At 25.2% G+C, this 20,273-nt stretch overlaps 1 protein-coding gene across 3 annotated transcripts in view; it reads right to left on the bottom strand.

The window, feature by feature from the left end:
• LOC129610851 (cyclic nucleotide-gated cation channel alpha-3) overlaps positions 1–20,273 on the bottom strand; it is a 197,730-nt gene that overhangs the window by 165,147 nt on the left and 12,310 nt on the right. The gene's annotated exons all lie outside the window — the stretch shown is intronic.

The raw sequence follows: 20,273 nt of genomic DNA, 5'->3' as shown, positions 1-20,273 counted from the left end.
GAGGGCCATAGGTTTATGTTGTTTTCCATGTGATTTTTTCTAGGGAACGGTACTTCAGTGGTTTCCCCTTGCCTTCTGAAGGGTATAAGTTTTCCTTCTTATGAAACTGCCGCCCCTTTGGGGTCAGACGCAGACCAGGGAGCCGCCCATTCTAGGTCAGACGCTTCTGGATTTCGCAGTTGCTTCGGGAAGAAAATCTGCACGAGGGAGTCTAGATAGCTATGCTATCAGGCCCACTATCCAGTTTCCATCCCTACTCCCTGCACGGTCTATCTATTGGCCTGTGTTACCAGTTTCCAGGGAGAACCACGAGGAGGTTGATAGATCCGGTTTTTCCCCCCATAGAAAGTGTAACAACACAAAAATTCAAATGAACAAATTTTTAAATGAATTATAGTAATAATAATAACATATAAACAAATAACATATATAATAATAACATATAATAATAACATATAAACAAACAAACAAATATATGTACGTATTCGATTGAAATTTAAGAAAAAAGGACAAAAAATTCTTATATAGTTTTAGAAAAAATATTAATAATAATTTTTCATATAGCTACCATATAATTTCATTATTAATATATTGTTGTTGTTATTTTGCATTTATATATATATATATTTCTTTTCATTCCCATTTAAAGGACTAACTCTCAATGTTTTTGATATATATTTAAATTATTAAGGATGTCATTATTATATTGAAAATTCAAATGAATTCATTTTTAAATTCAAATGAACAAATTTTTAAATGAATTATAGTAATAATAATAACATATAAACAAATAACATATATAATAATAACATATAATAATAACATATAAACAAATAACATATATAATAATAACATATAATAATAACATATAAACAAACAAACAAATATATGTACGTATTCGATTGAAATTTAAGCATGAATAAATAATAATTTTTTGATTCCTATATCCTTATAACTATATAGTCAGAATAAATTTTAGTTTTATAAGTGTTTTTGGTAATTGATTTTTTCATTTATCAAAAATAATTTGGACCTGGTATCAATTTCCAATTATTAGATAAAGGCAAAAATTAAAATACATCTAAAGTAGCAAGGTATATTTTTCGACTAGTGGCATATTTTAATTTGAAATTTTCGAAACTATTAATTCCAATATTGAAAAACTCTCAGAGTCCTTTTTGAAAAGGAGGACGTCCCTGAGCACGTGCAAGCCGGTAATGGAGCAAGCCCACTTGGAATTGGAAAAATTGAACGACATGCAAATTAGATCTCTCTCCCTCGGCGTGACATCGGAGCCATCATAGAAGTTACAACTGGTTACTATCTGATTAACGAACACGCAAAGAGGATGGGTGCGCCCATTTTCGGTGCTCATACTCTGTTTTGGCATGTTCCTTGAGTCGTGTTTCTTTTCATGACTTACGGGTCGAAACGTACTTCTATTTTCAGTATTTTCAATTAGAATGTTTAGTAGAAATTTCTTTCTAGAGAAATATTTTGCTCGTCAACACTTGCGGTTACTTATTTTAGCTTCCTATATCAAAAGATGAAGGACCAGCATTAAATTTTTCACCAACTTTATTGGAAATACATAACAATTATGGATTGTATTTCAAAGAAAGGCTCATATCTAAGGCTAATGCAATAAAATTAACTGTATACCATGTGAAATACAAGAACCATATTTAATTATTTTATTTAGAGCAATGTAAAATATGCTATTAATTTGAATATAAAAATATTTTTAATTTTCAATTTAATTTTCGCAAGTTGATCCTAATAATTATTGAAATATGATGAAGATGGAAACTATTTGGTAACATATTAAATTTCCAAAAAATCAATTTAGAAGTTAAAAAATTTTCATAGTATTAATTTTAAATATGACTGTAAATCATATCCATTAAATTTAAAAATTTGCAGTCTGCCTCACCGCTTCCGAATATTTAAACAAAAATTGATAAGTAAACTGATATGGAATTCTCTTTTCAAAATTTAAAATTTAATTTTGAAATGAGAATTGTGAGATATTTTATTAAACTCTTATCAATTTAATCATTATCATGCATTTTAATAAAATAACAAAAAAAAATAGATCAAATTAATTTATTAAGAATTTTACTAGAATTTTAAAATTTATTAAATTGCTATGGATACTTATGCCAATATTATGCAGAATTAACAGTAATACAAACCTGCATAAGTATTAAATATTAAATGAATTTACAAAATTATTATAATGCTAATTGAATATTTAATTTCTGCTTTTATTTTAGATTTATTTTAAATTGGAATTTTAATTAAAGTTTCAAATTCCAATAATATTAAAATCTAACATAATATTAATGTTAATAGCTAATTGAAGTGAAATTGACTCCTTTCTACATTATTGACTCTTTATTCTACCTATATTTTTGAGTTCAGAATATTTATTAAAAATAAAATTGATTAATTATAATAACATAAAAATTGTGTAAACGAAAAGAGTTTAACCCTTCTGTTTATACCCGATTACCTGGGCATGGTTTTGAATTTTAATAATTAATATCATCGTTTGATATCTTTTAGAATTCAAATGATCTGAAATTTTTAGCAGCTTCTTGAATATTGATAAAAATTTAAAAAAAAAAATAATATTTATATAAACTTCATCCATTATAAAGCGATTTGATTTGTATACCACTTATTTCGCATATCCAACATACCCAGGTAAGCAGTAAGCATTCAATACAGTTTATATGGAATTCGACTTGAAATATAATTGAAAGCAGATGTTTAAAAAATATGTTGTAATAAAAAGTAAAAGTTAAATAAAATTAACTCTTCTGTACAGGAGTATGAACTACACTACTGTACAGGTATATGAGCACCAGTAACCATCTTCGCGAGTTTTTAAAATGAAACATTGGGGAAGCTCCTCATCCTATCTCCGAACAGAATTATTGTTCTTTTTCTTTTTTTTTTGGTATAAGAGTGAACATAATTATGGCAGCGGGATATATGAAATTGATTTTAAAAGAAGGTACACATACAATGTTTTCTTCTGGTTACAATATGTTCAAAAGAGTAGGGATTTTCTGGTTCATATCGTAAAAAATCGAACATGAATTTAGAGTGTAACCATGCAAAGGACGATGTCAATAATATATTTAGACAAAATGCTGTGTTAATATACGTACAAAAGATCAACAAATCGATTACCCTTGGCGTTCTTTTTCAATATATTCGATGTTACAGCCAACCTAAATTATTGTAAAGTCATGTAGTTACCTGAGATAATCAAAAGTAGCATACAAACAGCGAAACCATTAAAAATTTTAAACCTAGAAGTGGAACAGAAAGTAAGCCGAAATATAAATTAAAACTGCAATAATTCATTGCGCTAGATAAAATATATTCTTTGTTGTGGTAAAAAATCATAATTGATTAGTTTTGCAATTTTACGATTTTTTCAAATTGAATTTACTCAAAACACGGTTTCCTGACTTAATGCTTTCTGCTTCTTAACCGACGAAATTAGGTTTGGTAAAATTCGACACAAAGGTGATTGTTATTCAATATATGATGAAAATGTTGTTCTATCAGGAAAAGGTGCGGAACTTTCCGGAAATCTATTTGCAGCTAGCATTCAGTTGAAATTCCATATTGCTTTAACAGATGATATTGTCTATTAACAGATTAATGTACCGCTTTATGAGAAAATTAACAATTTTTGAAACAGCATGTTAAAACACAATATTTTTATAAAATTAATAATTTACTTTTATTATGTTACGTCCTTACTTCCATAAATTATTTTCTTAAAGTATATTCGTGCTTACCCGTATATTTTGGGTGTACGGAATCAGTATACCGACTTGAGTCTCTAAACTAAATGTTAAACTAAGAAAAAGCTTGCAGAATGAATATTTTCGAAGCTTGTTATATATTTCTATTAAATTATTTTACATTTTAAAGCAATACGTCATAATTCCGTACAAAATTGCAATATTTTAATTAAAATTAATAATGTGGCATAAAAATCTCTTTTCAATTCTAATATAATTAAAATCTTTATATGAAATGAATATTATTCAAATATTGTAAAAAAAGGATTTGCAAAATTTTATATGCCTAAATGGATTTTATTTATTATAATAACAATAACAATAATGGAGAGAGAAAAAAGGACAAAAAATTCTTATATAGTTTTAGAAAAAATATTAATAATAATTTTTCATATAGCTACCATATAATTTCATTATTAATATATTGTTGTTGTTATTTTGCATTTATATATATATATATTTCTTTTCATTCCCATTTAAAGGACTAACTCTCAATGTTTTTGATATATATTTAAATTATTAAGGATGTCATTATTATATTGAAATGATTTTAAATGGTCCTAAATGGAATATTAAAGAATATTTTAAGTAATTTTATTCTCATATTTTAAGTGTACAACTATATATATATTAATGTAGAGAAATTTAGTTTACTAAATCTATTTTTCAATATGTCTTCTACTTTATATTATTATTTTTTTATTTGTTTGTATTATTTTTCTACTCATTTTTCCTCTTATAATAATAATCCTATGAATATTTTTAATGTTATACTATTGTTAAAAGTAAAATGTTTGTTGTTTCGTTCCTTATTTACTAAGCCATTATGAATTTTGTCAACAAGCCAAAATGGAGGGTTTTTTGCCAATCTTATTATTATTTTTTTCTTTGAAGCTTTGTAAAATTATATGTATGAATAATATGTTTTGTGTACCGAATATTTTTGGTTTTTATTTTGCTTGTATAAGTAAAGAATGTTAACTAAAGTGTTATATTATTTTTAGTTCGTTTTAAGTTACAAGGACAATAGTGCTTTTCTTAAAAAATAAAAATGAAAGTTTTTAATGTAAACATATTCGGCAATTAAAGGAAAATTTGGGAAATTTTTATTAAAAGAAACCCTTTTCGAAACTTTCACTTTGGCACTTTCTCGTTTTTCGTAAAATTGTTTTGCTATTATCTTATTATAAATTATATTGATTTCTGTATATACATACGAGTACTTTAAGATTTAATATTAATAATTGAGAAATAATATAATTTAGCTGTGTGCTCCCAGCTCTTAAAAATTGAATTTTGCTGAATAATTCAGCAGATAAGTAATTCTCACTACATAGACTGCCCATTTACTTCACAATACATTAGTACTTATATGCATGTATCTAAATGTAACTCGATTTCATAAAACACTAGCAAATTGTGTGGAAACACTTTAATAATTGCAAATAGTAATTGAAATGTAAGCTTAAATGTAAATGTAATAATTAAATTACTTTAATTTTAAGTTTGTAGTGAAATGGTTCAGATATAGTCAAACAAAATATTTTATAACAGACCGTATTGAATATGAATTTCTTAAATAAATTATTTTTTATAATTTTTAATTTGCCCCTGGAGATATGCAATTTTATAAATATTCAATATTTTGTTCCTCAATTTAAGAATAATTAAATAAGAAGTAGATGTGACGCAATTAATTTTCAATCATAGTTTCGAAAGTTTTAATTTAGAATTTCAGTTAATAAATTTCAGTCTATAATCTATAGGATTTTATATTATTCGTAAAATTAATTTTAATTTTATTTTGAACTAATTGCTATGCATTTAAATTTAAATAAGCAAAGAAATCGAAGTGATACCACTCAAATAAATACTTTCTTCAAATACAACACAAGTTTTTTTTTTATAATTACATTAATAAATTAAAAATATTTTACAAAGAATTTAACAACTTTTCGAAAACCTTTTTCGAAAATGAAAAAAAAACGCTGAATTAAAAATAAGTTTTTGCTACATAAATATAAAAATTCGATGATCCCTTCAGGCTAAATTATTTCAAAAAAAAAATAAAAAAAAAACTAAAAGAAGCAGTAAATTTACAATTTTTTTAAATGTGAGATTTTCTTCATGAACAATTCAAATGGCAAACCTTTTAATGGACATTGTGAAGAACAACGGTCAGAAGCAGATAAATATGAAGCAAAAATATTATATTCTTCCTTTACTCATTGAAAAATTACAAACAAAATGAAATCTTTTAAAAATATTCTAAGAAATTAAATTAAATCAACATTTTTAGTATATTTATCATACCTTTTGAATGGCAAACATCTTACATATATAAATGTGTTATAGAGGGTCAGCTTTAATTTACACGCTCTTAAACGTGTAAAAACGTGTGGGGTGCTTCAAAGTAATTAAGTTTAAAATCTAGTCATAATTGTCTTATTTCCCAAAAAAAAAGATCGAATGAAAACAAAGATCGAATAAAAATATTGCTGAATCTTTTAGAAAAACGGAGAACATTCATAAAATTTGCAGATTTTATGGCAATTATTATGGCGATAAAAATTTGCCACTCCATATATCCAATAAAATCAATAAAATTATCTGTGTAAAATGATTGATCCTTGAATTATAGCTGACTGAAGTCAAAATTGTCAGCTCAGCAGATTTTAGAATATTTATAGAATAATATGAATACCAAAGGGATAGGTATTCTTTTCATATCAAATTTCATTTATTTAGTTTTTGTCGGATTTTATATTTATAAAATTATATTCTGTGCTATAAAAAGTTGAAAAAATATACTCTATGTTGGTTGAAATGTCGGTTAATTCCTCTTGTATCTTAATTTGATTAAATGTTTGTAAATTAATCAATTAAACAATAACTAAGTATGTATACTGTTTTATTCTGTTGCATTTCAAGTTTATTCTCTAAGAGAATGATAGAATAACAAATTTTGCATGGAAATCAGATTAGAATTTCGAAAAAGTAAAATCCGCTAAATTATGCGATAAATTCAAAACACTCTGTAAATTTTTAATTTTATTTTCTTTCTCTCTCTCCAATCATAATATTTTTCAGGTACAATTCGCGCGTGTGTTAATATTAACTTTGACTTTTAACTATTTTTTACACATTTTACTTCTTTTTTGGTTTTTTTCTTCATTCCTTTTCGTGTTTTTTTATAAAATATTATCATTTTTTTTTGTCGTATTTTTGAACCCTTCTGAGACTAATTTAAGATCTACCATTAATGTTTAAATATCCTTTGGACAATAATTTCCATTTCTATTTTATTATAAAGAAAGAAAATATTATTTTAAGGATGTTAAAAACACACAGAAAATAAAAGAAAAAGAAGAAGGAAAACATTACTTTGTTTGTTTTCTTGTTCCGAAAAATACATAATATTTTTTCTTCATCAAATTCCAACAATGTAATGTTATGTACAAAATTAAATAAATTGACAATCCTTTTCTCACTTGATAGAGTTTATAAAATTATCCTTTTTTTTTCATCTCATTCTTCTTATTGTTTATTTTCTTTATTATGCGCCAAAAAGAGTAAGAGCGACTTCCTATATTGAAACTTAAAAATTTATTTATTCTTGTATATTTATTTAGCATTAATGTAAGTGTATAAAAATATACAAGTATTCTATAAGTATAAAAGTAATTTTTAACTATATTGTAAGAAAGAAGTTCTGTGTACAAAACGCTTATTCTAAAAATATAGAAAACTTACGTTAAAATTACAAATAACAACAATAAAAATAATAATAATAATAAAAACAAACGTCAGAGAAAAAAATTAAAATGTTCCGAAAACAAAAATGTGGATGGAGTCAGAAGGACGCTTTTTACAGAATAATTAAAACGCGTTCTCATTTATTAAAGTCATTAAAAGTTTTGAATTTTCTCTTAAAAAATTTTCTTCTCTTATTTTTTTCAATTTATTTCAATTGTTACTGTTTTTTTTTCTTTTCTTTATTAAAATTAATTAGAAATATCAACGTGGTGTGCTACCCAATTAATAAAAATTAAAACAAGAGGACTTCTTGTAAACCATTAAATTTTTATTATTTTTAATTTCATAAACATTTTTGCTTATAGATTTTTTAAATATAATTATAAGGGTTGACCAGTTTGTCATCTTATTCTATTATAATTCTAATTTTTATAAAGCTTTAAATGAAAGTCTTGTATACAAAGTTACATATTATAAATATCACAGAATAAGACAGAGGTAATAGAAATTTGAAAGAAAATGACAGGGACACAAGGCTAATTTTGATTCAAGTAATGTCATTTTGGAATCAAAAATATAGAGTTTTAAAATTTCCAGATTAATTCTTATATAAGATTATAATTAAAAATTTCAAAAAATCTTTCCAATACGTTTATGATAGACTAAAATAATGATTAATTATTTCACAATATTCACAATATGGCCGGTGTCAAAATTATACCTACGTATTATAAATGTACACAATATTTGAATTTCTAACACACATTTAAAAATTACAAATTTTTCTTAAATTCTCTACATGTAAATTTACAGATTTTAAATTACAAGTTGTAGTTGCCTGACCTACTCTGTTTTTTAGAAAATAAATGAGCAAACGGTAATTTAAAATCAAAACTTTTAAAGTTTTCGAGATTTTTTACTAATTTTTTACAGAACTACAGAAGATTATGAAAATGTGTTTTAAACACTTCTCTCTAATTTTAAGAATATTTGTAAGCTTTTACTTAACATACCTAGAAAAATTTGAATTTGTCTCTTAGTAGAATTTTACTTTATATAATGCGAATTACCTCAAATTACTCAATTAATTTTTGTAGCAAACAAATCTCAAATATTTAATTTCAAGACTGTTTCTTTTAATACTATTTCTGCAGATATGTTAAAAAAATATGAAGTTGTCACCCAGTTCATTTTTTCAAGCCGTGTTCTAAAACTAAAAAAAGTTCATTCACACATCCATACCATGGATATGTGAATAAACTACTTTACCAGCAGTTAAACTATTTTACCAGCGGAAACTTGATATACAAAATTTGGTAACACGAGTTTGTTATTTTTGTGTTGAAAATCAGCTTTTCTTGTAGATTTCATACATTGGAACTACCACATTAAATCATATGTAAATTGTAAATACTTTTTTGTAAGAAGCTCTTATCATTATCATTATTATGTGAAACACATACACACATAAAACCCATATAATTATATCTAACATTAAATTGTCACAGTATAAATTATAAATATCTATCTTTACAATGTGATATACAGTATATATTACATGTATACGAATACATATAAATATTATGGTTTATAATTTTTAATACTGCAACATTTAATTTTTTATATCAAAAATTTCATCGTAAATTAATTAATTTTATTAATTTTTAATTGATTTTTATTGTTGAGTATTTTTTTTTATTGTTTAAAAATAACATTTTTATTTCTAGAAGACAATATTTTTATAATAATGTGGTGTATAATAAGATAAATCATAAATTAAGTTAAAGATATTATGAAAGTTAATTTAGAAAATAATTAAAAAAATCATGAATAATAATAATAATAAAAACATAAATTAAAATGAAACATAGAACAAAATACGTTTGCTTATGTAAATAAGGATAACGGGAACGTATATGTAAATGTATTATGTATTTAAGCAAACCAGTAAATAACTAAGACGATTCAAATTATATTTTACAATTCTTTGTTAATATAAACAAGAAATCATTGATTAACACATACATACACATACTTAATGAAAATTCTTCAATAATTATAGAGCGAAAATTAAATGATGGCAATTATAAAAATATTACGATTTCAAAAAAAAAATAAATAAATAATATTGGTAGTATAACAATTATGATTATTAGAAATTTATTGCAATATTAAAGCACAAAGTCATTAATTTAATTTTATTATATTTTTTTCGTTTATTAATATAAACTAGCAATTATTTTTAGATATTTTATTGGAAATATAGTAATTTTCTATAAATAGCATCATATTTTGTATTGTATGAAATTGTTAATCGAAAAATTAACACAAACATTTCCTTTTATTCTGCAGGAAAAAAAAAAGTATCTGAATTATTTTTCCTTTACTTTAATTTTAATTAAATTTTTATTAAAGTCTTAATAAAAAGTATTTTTTAATTTATTTTACTATATAAATTCTAGATTTGTATAACCGGAGTAACAGTTCATCGTGACATATAAAGATTTATTGTGTCCTCCAACCTCCTGATTGCGAGGCATGACCTACAACACACGTTCGAGACCCACTTTCCCGGTAAACTCAAGCAACTTGTGACCCAGTATTTCATTTCTGGTATGGGCGGAAGCATCGCACTACCCCAAAAGCTATATTAAGGTTTCCACATCCTCTCCACAAAATTTGTTAGTGTCTCCACTTTCCAGGCCCAACCTACTGAGGTACCCCCTAATTCTACTATGACCCAACAAAACCCTGGTGAGGATTCTTATCTCATTTTTGCTCAGCCCTAGAATTATTTTAAAACTCTTCCGCTTATAACCTCAGAGAAGCTCTTTGGTCTGCCAGTCCTCTGAACGTCTTCTCTCTAATTTCATTCTTTGTTCCCAGCAAAGAAGTGCGTTAGTCCCTTTCCCCGTCAGCGCGTCCGCTGCCTAATTCCCTTCTTTACCGACATGGCCTGGTTCCCAGCATTTTGTTATATTAAATAACAAGTGAAAATTTAAAGTGATTAAAATTTAATGAGCAAATGGGCTATTTCTTAAAAAAAAATATTAATATACTGTGGTATTACTCTAAAATATTGTAAAAAACATTACCCTACTCTTACTTTATCCTGTAATCTCACTATAATATAATGTGCATTTACGTACACACACACACATTTCTGTCTATTTAGTGCAAAATTTATCGCTGTTTTATTAATTTTTTGTTGTGTTATAGCCTCAAATTTAATTTTAGGTTTTAATAAACCTAGTTATTTAATAATATTTTTATTATTGAAATTTTTTTCCTGTATTTTCTAAAAGTACCTGTACCATATTTTATTGAAAAACTAATAGAAATCACAATTTTCTATTAATATATTTTAAAATACTTTCACCATTATTAAAATGAGAATTATAATTATAATAATTGTTCAAGCAAGTCAAATTCAGTTTTAAATGTTTTCTTTTTCTTTTTGAATATCTGAAAATAAAATGTTCGGAACTTGAAAGGTAAAAATAAAGGAAAAAACAAAAATTCTTAATTTTATTTTCGCGAAAAATACCACTATTAATTTTATCGTAAATCAAAATAAATGAAAGAAGGAAATTTTAAAAACCCAAAACTTTTATCATCTCCTTTGTAAAGTAAATAAATAGAAAAAAAATGCATTAAAAATTGCATTTTCACACGAAAAACTGCAGGATAAGAAAAACTTTTTCTTTCACTTTTCACTTATTCTGTTTCTTATTGTTATTGTTTGCTAAATAACTTTTATTTAACGCACTCTGCACCATAACACTCCACCGTGAATAAACAAATCTTTCTTATTAGTGTGACAACATTAAAGATAATGAAAAACGAAGAAATAAAATTTTTGGCACCTTTCCAAGATTTCAGTTTTTATTTTTTTTTTTTTTTGAATTTTTCTTTCATTCTACTTTTTACTTCTTACTTTTTTACACTTATCCTTTTTGCTTTTCTTTCTTGTTTTTTTTTTTGAAAAACAACAAAATGCATTTCCATATCAAAAGAACCAAGTGGTTTAAATCAAGACTTTAATTGTTAAATATTATCCTTTTTCACCTTATGCTATTAAATTTAATTTGAGTTTATAATGGAAGATTATTTTTTTTTCCTATTTTAAGCTTTTATAAAATAGATGGAAAAAAGAGATGAAAATATAAAAACAAAATTAATTTTAAAAGTTTGTGACAATGACAAATCACCTGTGGCAATTTAATCTAAGTATAAAAGAAGAGAGGAAAATATCAAAGAGATTTAATGTTGAAAAAATAGAAATTATAGCTAAAATTTTACAAATTTGAAAAAGAATTAAAAATCAAACTAAATTACAATTGGTTTTAAGTCTAGCAGAACACTTTAAGTAATTCATTATTTTGACCTCACTTCTTCTTTGAGCAATTTAATAATTTTTATTCTTAAAATAACTTATTTTTGTATGTATATCTAATACTAATTCTATTAGAATACTGTCACTAGTATAGAGTAATATTAAAATTATTATAACTTCATTAAGCCAATATGTACAACAATCAATTAGCGGACAACTTTTCCAATTGTATTTTGCAACCTTGATCAGCGACATACAATCATGCAATTCATTGAGAAACACGTTATTGATTTGAAACCTTGAAAAATTTTCTTTACTACATCACAATTGATTACAAAGAATATGCAAGTCATTAAATACAAATGGTTTCAAAATTTTATCAAGGACTACTCAATTCTTTCGGCTCTACAATAAATTAGGGCACGTAATTAAAAAATCTAACTTTATTTAGAGTGGAAGCAAAATTATAAATGAATGATACCATTGACCACCTACTGAGTTTATTCTGAATTTCTTCAATATGTTAAATATTATGCATTATTTCCTTTACATTGCATAAACTTAGGCGAAATAGATTCCATAAACACTTTGAATTTACTCTTAAAAACTATTTTTTTTATTTTTTATTTTAATTAACATAAAATTTCTTTCAGAACAATGAATTTCTGATTGAATAATAAGAAAATTTATTTTCTAAATTAACTGTCTTTCTAAATGAAGATTTTATTTTCTTATAAAAATGACAGCACAAGTAGCCAATGTTTTATTTAAAAAAAAAAACTATATAAAAACTATAAATTCAAAAGAATTTTTCATTAATTTTAAAATTTAAAATAGAATTTAACAAAAAAATTAAGAAAAAGAAAGTACCATTTATTTTTGTCAAGAGCAGCAGTTTTCCTTGACATTATTAAATTCATACTTTGGTTTTCTTGCAGTTTTTTTTTTTCAAAATAAAGGAAATAAAAAATTATTAAACTTACTATAATAAGAAAAAATAAAACCCTTATCAAGATGCAAATAACACTTCTTCTGTCTCAACTATATTCAACTCTTAAAAGTATATTCTTTGCCTTTATCCTTTTTATAATAATCTTTTGAAAATTATAAAAATTTGCTTTTTAAATAATAATAACAAAAGTTTACGATATTCTTTACGATATTCATTTTGTTTTGAAGCCAGTGAAAAAATAAATTAAATAAAATTTTCAAATCAAAATGTTTGGTTAGATATAAATAAAGTTTAACCCAACCAACTCTGAGATAGGAAAGGTAAAGGTAAAAATTTAAAATTTATTGTATTATAATTCGTTTAATTAAGTGTAATACAGAGTGGCCCGCATAAGGTGGCAAAATAATTTCAGGCATGGTTCATTGATCAATTTCCAACAAAAAATTGCACGTGTCTGGGCATGGGGCAGGTATAAATAAAAATTCTGACTATAACGGGCTTTGTCTCGAAAACTATGGCTCAAATCAAATTGATTGTAAGACCGTAAATTAAGAGCAATCAATTATCATCGCGCAACACACTGTATAACTTAGCTAAAATCTTCCCAATTAGCCTTTAACTAGTATTTCCATAAAGAATTTGTGTGTTTTTTGAGTGGGCTTCTAATGGCAGCGAATATATAAATTAAGAAATATTTAGGAATTGTTATATTATTTGTTTTAAACAATATAATTAGCGAGGAGTTCGGTAATATAGATTTGCGAATCCAATTTTAATATATAATATTTAATTAGACAAAAAATTAATGTAGATACAACAATATTTTTAATTCAATTTCCAAAGCGAAATGCTAATTTGTTCAAAAGTTCCTTAAGATTAAGAGCAAAAAATTTAGAGTCTATATAATAGCTTTCCATTTTGCTCACAAACAATCAAAAAACAAATTTTATAAAGTGTTAATGGCAAAAAATAACTAAATATAAAATATAAAACAAAAATATTCAAAAACAAAAAACTATTGATGAAATAAGAAGAAATTATTGAAATCTTTTCAAGTAAAGTTTTAATATGAACACAAAACATTTAGGAATACTTTAATACTTTTAAATGATGTTCTCAGTTATTATAAATATGCTTAATACATTTCAACTAATCATCAGTTATACAATATATGTATGTGTGTGTGCATGTGTAATATACACATGCAAGATCATTATACAAAAAAAAAACAAAAAAACAAAAAAAAATACGCATGAAAATTGTTAAATAAATTTTCGAATTTTCTCAATTTTCATGAATTCTTATTTATTTTTATTATTTACCAGGGAATTGGAAAGCACTTTTATTCTGATTGAACAAAAAATAAAAATAAAAACAAAAATGAAGAAAAAAAGAAAACTTTTTCACAATTTTATGTTCATGCCTATGGGAAATTGGGTAAAGGAAAAGTTGAAAAAAAAAAAATTGTTTTTCTTTTGTAATATAGAAAATATGAAAATTTTATACGCTTAAATAGCATAAAAAATCAAACTTTATAAAATTTTCATCTTTTCCACAAAAAAAAAAGGAAAAAATATAGCTATTACAAAATTTCTTTACCAAATATCAATGTCTATTAATACAGGGTGATATAAAAAATACGTAAGATGTTGAAATACGTATGAGAAGCAGTCGTGTATGCTTGCTTCCATGTAAATGAATGCTTATTGAGTTTTTACAATTCTTCCATGCTTTCTAGCATTATGCTTAAAATAACGTATTTCAATCGTCGGTAAACTTTTGTGGGTTGTGAAGAAATATGTAGTATGTGTGTATGAGTTTGGGCCAGTCGAATTCCTTACATTACCTAATTACAAAAACAAATGAAAAATGGAATTTTATGTGCCTATCTATATTATTTATGATTGAGTTCTTAAAATTTTTTAAAAAAAAATTTTTCAAATTTTAATGATTACAATCTCTTTCTCTTGAAAACAGCATAATGAGCCGCGCTTTGCCAACGGTTGACGTATTTCGTGCATTGAATTTAAGATTGGGGAGTTTCCCCAGTTGAAAATGGATCCAAACAAAATTTATAAAGCCTTCCAATACGTTTTTGATTATGTGCGGCACATAACCATATTTTGATAGCTCCTTTTTCCCTTCTTCCTAGAACATAATAGATGGATTATGGCATAACTCTCTAAATAAATAAAAATGATTAATTTTAAATAGAAACTTGAAATTCTCCTTAAATTTTGTTTTGTTTGTCTTAAATAATCGTTTGTGAAGTATAAAAGCAACAACACCATCCAGATTTAAACATTAAATACCTATAAGCTATTTAAATACGTACAACGGACTGGGGTATGACGATGTCACTTCCACTTATAATAACAAAATCTTCTGCTGCTTCTACTCTATAGCTAGAAAACCTTTGAAATCATATATTGTCGCGGTTTCCCTATGTAATATTTAATTCATATTGTGTACAAATATGCCTTATTTATTAAACACCTTATATTATTTAATTTTAACAACAAAAAAAACCAAAATATTCTTTAAGCTAAAAATAGAAATTCATTTTAATATGAAATTTTAAGAAGATTTTCTAAAAATTATAGAATTTGATGCGATATTTTTTCCGCTTCAAATGTAATTTTAAATTTTTTCACTAAATTATTATTTTTCACAAGAAATAAATTAATGTGGCAAAAATGAAAATTTAAAACATTAGCAGTACCAAATATTTCGGTTTTTTAACAAAGCCACTCATTATATCCATTAAGTTATGTTACCTGTAATGTTAAGAGAAAGTTTAGAACACAGCAATTGTTTACTCTCTTCAACTGCATGACAGTTGATTGAACTAACCAATATTATTAAAAAATTAGACGCATCACATATGTGACTGTCATATTTCGTTTTTGGTATTATACCAGATGCGCAAACTGACGTGGTAGAAGAAACGAGACTCGAAATTTGTTTGATATTAAAAGGTTAGCAAATTGGTTTTCAACAGAAAAAAGTATAAATAACAAGTAGTTAACTAGAGAAAGAAAGATGTTTTTGAAATTTTCTTGATTTTGAAAGCAGAAGTAAAACTGATGAAGAAAATTGAGAAAATTAATTTTCCATTAACTCGATTAAAATTTGAAATTGCTGCCGATTGGCAGTTGCTGAAAAATAATATTTAAAAAAATTTCTTCACTTTCCTTAAATATTATTTTTCAGCAACTGTCGACAACAAAATATACTCGACTAATTGTGACAATTTTCAAAAATCTGTCTAGCATGGGCGCTTTTTGTGATGAATAGTGAGATGCGCGTCTAATCTGTCACCTTTTACATTTTTAATATGCGGACGCGTTTAATAGAATAAGACTGATTGTTTTAAGTCAAATTAAATTATTTTACTTATATAATTATTTTACTTATTAAATTTATTGCATAAATAACGAAATTTTACACTATACTAGATTAATATTAAGGAAAATAAGTATACAAATACATTGATACTTATGAAGAAAATTCTTGGTCACATGATCAATTTTAAATAATACCAATAATGTTAAAATGGATTCAAAAGCCTCTGCATTGTTGAATTTAACAACAAAATGTATTCAATAACTGGCATATATAAACTTTTGAATAGAATCCTATATTGAACAAGATTATTATCCTTTATGAATAAAAATACAAAAAGGATTTTTAAATAATTTCTGCTTTATAAACATAATTTAGACATAGGTACTGCAAAACCCTTAATACTTCATCTTCTGATGCTAAAATAAATTTAAAATTAAGCAATAGAAAATAAATATGTGGAAGAAGAAGTTATAAAAAAAGCCTAAATGCTTTCAGCTAATTTGAAAATACCAGGAATGATATATACAAAAAAAAATATGATAATTAAATAAACAAATATATAAACTTCAAAGCAAAATTAAATAAATTTTAATGAATCCACAAAATGTTAAAAGTTTTAATAAAAAAAAAAATAATATACAAATTAATTTTTCATTTCAATAATTTCAAATTTATTGCTCATGACAAGAGAGTTGAGCAAAGTTTTAAAGTTCTCTTCAAAAACATTACTTCACATTTGAAATTTTCTACAAAAACAATTCTTATAAATTTAATTATTATACTGATTTCAATTTAATATGACATTATATGGAAAAAATATTATTTAAATTTATTAAGACCATGAAAATATTTTGTAAAAAAACAAAACATTTAATTTATCAATATTCACGGTTGATTTTCTTATCAATATTTTTTCTAAAATATTCAAAATTTTCAATAAATTTGTAAAAAAAAAAAAGAGAAAATCTTTAAAATAAAATGCCACTATCGTATAACAATAATAATATGTATTACAATAAAGTTCAAATTTTCCTTTAAATAATGACCTGAACGGTTAAGGACCTTTAAGCAATATTTCGGGAGATTATTTTTAGAATATTTTTCTTCCCTTTTTATACATTCTTTTGTTCTCTCCAAAATATCTTATCTATCTTTTAGCAATTTGAATAATCATCGAAGCTATAATCTCATCACTCTATCACAATGAGTGAAAGGAAAACCTTTTTCTTTTTTTTTCTTATTCATTTAATATTTTCATTTGTTATTCGGTTTCGATTTCCTTTCATTTTATCATTTACATTTACATTTGTATATGTATATAGAAAAAAATAAATTTCAACAAAAATATAAAGTGGTTTTCCTGCCCCAATAACAGTAACAATAATAAGAGAAAAAACGAAAGCGGAATATAGCAAAGCTAAGATATATTTATATATATATATATATACATTATAAGAGAATTTAAGTTATACAACACAATATTATAATTCAATAAATAAAATATAGAACCCCAATTTTAATTTTATATCAGAGATTTTTATAGAGTTACCATTAATCACAGTCGATTTGGCAAAATAAAATTGTATTATATGTACATATAAAGTATATATAGTATACGGGTTGCATTGCATTGATCATTAAGATGCCATCAACCTTCATTCAGTATTTCATAGTCAGCCCCGGATTTATCATACATGCAAAGTATGCATTTGCAATGGGCGATAAAAAATAGGGGCGCCATTGAAAACTTAAAAAACCCCTAAATTTAAAAAAAAAAAATTTTCACCCAAAAAAAAGGATTCCAAGTTTTTTTTTATACATCATTTTATAGCGAAATTAACTTAATAAAATCTACCTACATGCAAACATAATATTTTGTTCCTACACATATTTTCTATTTGCACCATATAACAAAAAATGTTCATAGAATTAAAATTACTCATACATTTCTTTACTCTACACTACTCTTTCATTCTTATTTTTTATGTACTGTATATGCCTATAAACACAGAATATTATTTCACACAGCTGTATACATTCAATCGTTCATATATATAAGTGAAATCGTCTCATATAATATACATACATATATAGAAGCAATGTACGCAACAAATAAAAATATTCAAAAATACACATGTACACATAATTTATATTGTCTAATATGAATAAGATCAACACTCATGCGTACACATATAATTATCTCATAAAGCAAAATTTTTATTTTGCTGAGATTGCTCCCTATCAACACTCGCTCGTACACATATAATTATATCACAAAGCAATGTTTTTATTATGCTTAGTGGCTACACTCGTTCGTACACATTATATTTAAATTGTTTCATACATGCAAAATTTTATTTTTGCTTAGTTGTCGCCCACTCACCAAACAAACAAACACATTATTATAATGTATTAATTTTCTGTATACTATTGCATTAGTAAACAACAAGAACAAAACAAAAAAAACACAAATTAAGAATGAGAATAGAAAGAAATTAGAAAAAGAGAATGAGAGCAATATTCTTAAATGATGGAAAGCATAGCTTGATATTGAGATTGTGTATACCAATATTTTGTTTTTGTTTAACAACAAAAAATTTTGAATGAATTTTAAAATTACATGATCGTTATGAATTTCTACTACTATGTTCTGCTTTAGTTTTTGAAAAAACTGTTATCAATCACAGAATTAAATTTTAATTGATAAAATCTACTACTTATATTGAATTGAAAAAATGTTGTTTAATAATCAAGTGAATGTTAAGAATTTTTATGCTGAATTGATGTAGTGTAAGTCATCCAAAAAACGAGAGAAAAAATAGAGTTGACCTTGTCAACTCTGTGATACCCGTACGAATTTGTTATCCTATGTGCGAATAACTAATGTGCCATAACTAACTATGGGGCAGACTATGACTTTAAGTTGCCGTATTACCATATTAATTTATGCAAAATTTCAGTACTATGTGTTATTCAAAATAATGGTTGTGCCAAACTACTATTGATGTTGTATGGCAGCTACCAGAAAGAGCCAAGAAATTTTAGCGAATTTTATCAAGCACATCGGCCCTACTAATATACTCACTTGTGTGAAATCTCAATATCACAGCTTTTATAGTTTCTGAGATATACTCAAATAACTTTTAAAGTTGTATGTCAGGTACCAGAAGGAGCCAAGTAATTTCAACGATTTTTATGAGACACATTGGCCCTACTAATATATTCGTTTGTGTGAAATTTCAATATCATAGCTTTAATAGTTTCTGAAATATAGTCAAATAACTTTTGAAGTTGTATGGCAGGTACCAGAAGGAGCCAAGTAATTTCAACGACTTTTACCAGACACATCGGCCCTACTAATATATTAACTTGTGTGAAATCTCAATATCACAGCTTTTATAGTTTCTGAGATATAGCTAAATAACTTTTGAAGTTGTGTGGCAGGTACCAGAAGGAGCCAAGTAATTTCAACGACTTTTATGGGACATATTGGCCCTATTAATATATTCGTTTGTGTGAAATTTCAATACCACAACTTTTATAGTTTCTGAGATATAGCCAAATAAATTTTGAAGTTGTATGGCAGCTACCCGAACCGGTACCCCGATCACGTCCAATTTAAATAGGGTTCTGGCACTTACTACAATATATCATTTGTGAAAATTTGGTGAACTTAGCTCAATTAGTTTTTGAGTTATCGTTCGGACGGACGGACGGACGGACAGACAAAGCTAAATCAACTCAGAATTTGACGCTGATCAAAAACATACACTTGAGTCTATATCTAACACCGTTATTTCTTAGCGTTACAAACGGTAAGGCAAATTTAGTATACCCTTCGAACATACGTTCGTACGGGTATAATAAGAGTAAAATGAAATGGCGCATAATTTGCTTCACACATTTGTCTCCAAAATTAAAACAGTTAAGCAAAACGACATTCTGAAATTTCAAAACCACGAGCCTATAAATACCAGTAAATGCATTTATTTTAATAAAATCTAAAAAATATAATGAACAGTATAAAAGCTTATAGCTATGTACATGAAAAGCT

Source organism: Condylostylus longicornis, unplaced genomic scaffold, assembly GCF_029603195.1.
Source record: "Condylostylus longicornis isolate FDR11 unplaced genomic scaffold, ASM2960319v2 ptg000048l, whole genome shotgun sequence".
NCBI lineage: Eukaryota > Metazoa > Arthropoda > Insecta > Diptera > Dolichopodidae > Condylostylus > Condylostylus longicornis.
The sequence above is the reverse complement of the archived record's forward strand: the minus strand, read 5'-3'. Positions and strand labels throughout refer to the sequence as shown.